At 43.9% G+C, this 4,766-nt stretch overlaps 1 non-coding gene across 1 annotated transcript; it reads right to left on the bottom strand.

Moving 5' to 3' along the window:
• Positions 1-3,203: 3,203 nt before the first annotated feature.
• On the bottom strand, positions 3,204-3,276 carry Trnat-agu (transfer RNA threonine (anticodon AGU)). The gene has a single exon. It is a non-coding gene; the product is annotated as a tRNA-Thr (tRNA).
• Positions 3,277-4,766: the final 1,490 nt, after the last annotated feature.

The raw sequence follows: 4,766 nt of genomic DNA, 5'->3' as shown, positions 1-4,766 counted from the left end.
TTTATACATAGGGAATAACAGTAAATTTCAAGCAATTGTTTTTAGCGATGTACAAAGAAGTGCCGGCAGATTGCTATCAGTCTACCCTACCATCTATGTATGAAATGAAGTGAAATATCATCAAGGGCTGTTATTGCCTTTAGGTTAAGGGATGTACAAAAAATAACATTGTACGAGGTAAAAATAGATTTTTGTGAAAAACTCGCCCATAGAGCTCTAACGGCTTTTCGAAGTGGTGAAGAGACCAGCACCGCCAACAATATTTGCAAGCCATCATAAAGACAACTCGTAGGGACTGATCTCTTGAGAGTTGCTACTGTGAACTGGTGCGCTTTCCGCACCGCCTACGCCAAATGGCACCGCGGAAAAGCCTCATATTGCCCTCATCACACATGGCCTAAGCTGTACCAAAACAAAATAATGAACCGCACCCAAAATTTTGCAGTGGTCGTGGTGAACGTGCTTTGTTCCAAGCGCACGTCTCCGACGCACGCGATGATAACCCCTGCTGTGTTCAAGTATTTGTTATAAAGGCTACGTAAAAGCAGCTTTTACACGGGCACCAATATTGAGTCCTCTGCCGGTACAGCGGCAAAGAAGTGGAGGGGCTCAAGACATGCTAGACCGGCACATACATCTGAACTTTGTAGTTCCCCTCGCTGCACGAACTCGAAGATAGCTATCCCCATCGCACTCAGAGAAAACGTACCAGGCCAAAAGCTCAGGGCTTCCACAGTTCCAACATTCGGCTTGAATTTCCCCTCGTTCTCACTGTTCTTTTTCTACATACATACATACATACATACATACATACATACATACATACATACATACATACCCACACATACATACATACATAAATACGTACATACATACAAACATGCATACATACATATATACATACATACATACATACGTCTTCCTCATGGCTCATCATCCTCATAGCTTGTCAAGTATCAACCAAATAGCCCGTCAACAAATCTTGCTGAACTTCATTCCCCTACGCCTTCTTAGGTGCTAAAGACGGCCGACCTATCTGCCTGGATTTCGTAAACGAGATCCTCATTTACTAACTATATTATTCTGCTAAAGCCAATCGAAGTTATCGGTTCTCGCAGTCTTGATGCCCAGGTAGCATACGCCGTTTTCCCGCCAGTTGCCTACTCATGACAGGCTGTAGACGTTCGAGTCCGACCCAGGGGGTTGAAAAGAAGGTCCCCTTCTCCCCGTGTAATCAGAGCGGCGCTGACTACAACCTTCAAGCGCCATATACAGTTTAAGTAAATTAAAATACCTCCGAAAGTCAAGGGTAGCACAGTCGCCCAAATAGCCGAATTGGTAGGGCATTCCAGATCAAATCGAAAGATGTGGGTGTGGTCCCAACTCAGGGAGCATGTTTATCATTCTTTCGTTCCTTGTTAAGTAAATTTACTAAATGTTTACTTCACTAACTGTAGTAAACAATGCAGCCTACTCATTCCTCTGTGCCTCCTTATTCATAGAAGATTACCCAAGTATCTTTGTGTACATGCATACATCCATACATACACACATACACACATACATACATACATGCATACATAAATACATACATACATACCTACATACATACATACATACATACATACATACATACATACATACATACCTACATACCTACGCGCATTCAGGAGGTCATGGGTTCGGTTCCCGCCCAGCGGGCATTTTTTTCACCGCTTTCTTTCTGTATTTCGAATTCTTTATCTGTTTTAATGATGTAACACATTCTTCCATTTGCTTTCCGAGGTTTTCTTGGCTCCAAACCCTTATTTCTGCCTTAATTCAACGAGCCCCTTATGTCTTATTCTGATTCGATACATGCATAGCTAGGGCCGCTGTTCCAGCAGTCTTGGTGCCTTGGGAACTTAAGAGGGTTTAACGTTGGGGGACCACTCTCGACATGTCGTAGATGGTCAAGTCACGGCCCATTCGTAAAAAGAGGGTCCCCTTCACCCCGAGTATTCCGAGGGGTGCTTGCGACCACCCCAAACGCAGAAAACAATAAGTACCCCAGAATGTGGAGAGGAAAAGAGCCCCGCTTGGAGCGTAGTGGTCATGGCACCAGACGTGTATTCTGGAGGTCGTGGGTTCAGATCCCAGCCGGCAGGCACTTGTCTCCGCTTTCTTTCTGTGTTTCCAAATTCTTTTTTCTTTTATTGACCTACCATTTTCTCCTCTTTGCTTTGCGAGGTTTTCTTGACTGCCAACCCTTATTTCTGTCTTAATTCAACGAGCCCCACATTTCATATTCTGACCCGTACATACATACATACATGCTTGCATACATAAATCATCATTATCATCATCATAATCACCAGCCTATCTAACCCCACTGCAGGGAAAAGGCCTCTCCCATTATTCTCCAATTACCTCGGTCCTGTGCAAACTGTGACCAATTTATCCCCGCAAACTTCTTGATCTCATCTGCCCTTCTAACTTTCTGCTGCCCCCTGCAACGCTTGCCTTCTCTAGAGATACACTCTGTTACCCTTAATGACCACCGGTTATATTGCCTTCGCATTACATGCCCTACCCACGTCCACGTCTTCTTCTTAATTTCTACTAATAGGTCTTTAACACCAGTTTGCTCCCGGACCCATTCCGCTCTCGTCTTGTCCCTTAATGTTACACCTATCATTTTCCGCTCCGTTGCCCGCTGAGTGGTTCTCAATTTAAGTTGAACCCTCTTAGTGAGCCTCCAAGTTTCTCCCCGTAGGTGAGTACCGGTAAGGTGAGTTAATACATACATACATACATACATACATACATACATACATACATACATACATACATACATACATACATACATACATACATACATACATACATACATATATACATACATACATACTTGCATACATGCTTACATGCAAACATGCATACATAATACATCCATACATACATACCTCCATACATACTTGCATACATGCATACATGCTTACATGAAAACATGCATACATACATACATACATACATACATACATACATACATACATACATATATACATACATACATACAGAAATGAGAAATGAGGGGCTCGGTGAAATAAGACTTAATATAGGTTCGCAGTCAAGAAAGACTCGGAAAGCGAAGGGGGGAATGCGGTAGGTCATAGAAACAGATGAAGAATTTTTTTAGTAAGAAAGAAAGTGGAGAAAAAATGCCCGCAGGGTGGGATCTGAACCAACGACCTCCAGAATACTGGTCTGGTGCGATGACCACTACGCTACCAGCGGGGCTGTTTCCCCACCACTTTCTGGGTATTTATGTTAAGGGATCTTTTTTTCTTTCATTCCTGCACTTGGGTTGATAGGCAGCGCCACTCGGACTACTCGGGGTGAAGGGGACCTTCTTTTTAACCCCAGGGCCGTGACTCCAGTGTCTACGACATATAGAGAGTGGTAAACCAGCGTTATCCCCACTTAAGCTACCCTTGGTACCAAGACTGCCAGAACAAAAGCCCTCGCTAGGCATGCAGCGAATCAAAATTGGGAAATTACGGGCTCGGTGAAACAAGACAGAATAAGGGTTGGCAGTCAAGAAAACCTCGTAAAGCAAAGGGGGAATGCAGTAGGTCATAGAAACAGAAGAAACATTTTTTGAGTCAGAAACAAAGTTGTTGAAAAATTCCCTTCGGGTGGGATCCGAACCCACGAGTGGCGCTGGCTACCACCCCCTATTGCGGGAAACAAACAAAAGAATACCTTATCATAAATACCCAAGAAAGTGGTGGGGAAACAGCCCCGCCGGTAGCCTAGTGGTCATCGCCCCAGACCGGTATTCTGAAGATAGTGGGTTCGGATCCCACCCGGCGGGCATTTTGTCATCACTTTCTGACTTAAAGAAGTCTTCATCTGTTTCTATGACCTACCGCATTCCCCCATTGCTTTCCTAGGTCTTCTTGACTGCCAACCTTTATCCTACATAAATACGTACATACTATAACATATACCAACATTATGATTAACAGGCGCAAACTTGACGGGACGAAATAGGAGTACACAACACGAGCGCCTCTAACCACTGAAGTTTAAAAAAAGACGGAAAACATACAAAGAGTCGATCCTGCGCACTAACCACAGCTGTGACGTAGACCACCAGTCTAACCTACTCTCCACAGCAGAGAAAACCGAAGCTCAAGTACTGCTGAGATAAGCAAATTTAATATCCAGCAGTGACCCCGAGTGCAAGGTAATGCACGTGTCAGAATTTATTTTATCAAGAAGGCTCCCGAAATGTCCCTCGTGCGTGCGTCATTGTGTGCAAATAAAACACTTGTTTGGGTATACATTGGGTAACAACCATGCTTAGAGCAATGCGCCGAGAGGTGGGACGTGGTTGTGGCCTTTAACGTGTGGCGATGTTCCCGCAAGCGCTCTTTATTTCGCCGCCCCGTCTGTCCAATATATATTTTTTCACACGACAGGGGGGTGCAGTACACAACGTTCGTGTCGCATTCAACAACCTGTGACTGGTGATTTACACCACAGCTTTCGTTGTGCGAAGAGCAACTTTTTGACGAAAAAATTGGTCGCTGGTACTTCACTGCACTGAAAACATTTTGCGCTTGGTTTTGTTCCATTAACGCATTGTTCTGTTTTGTGTTCTTGTTGTATGATAGCTGGGACACCCTGTATAAGCGCCATTAAAATGTTTTATTTAAATGCATTTCGCACTTTTCTCTACCTTGCGTATAATTTTTGCTCGGTATACTAGGAGAACCACG

This window comes from Haemaphysalis longicornis, unplaced genomic scaffold (assembly GCF_048455015.1).
Source record: "Haemaphysalis longicornis isolate Haplotype H1 unplaced genomic scaffold, Haemaphysalis longicornis Haplotype H1 scaffold_5, whole genome shotgun sequence".
In the NCBI taxonomy this organism is placed as follows: domain Eukaryota; kingdom Metazoa; phylum Arthropoda; class Arachnida; order Ixodida; family Ixodidae; genus Haemaphysalis; species Haemaphysalis longicornis.
Note: the sequence above shows the minus strand (reverse complement) of the source record. Positions and strands in the feature narration are given on the sequence as shown.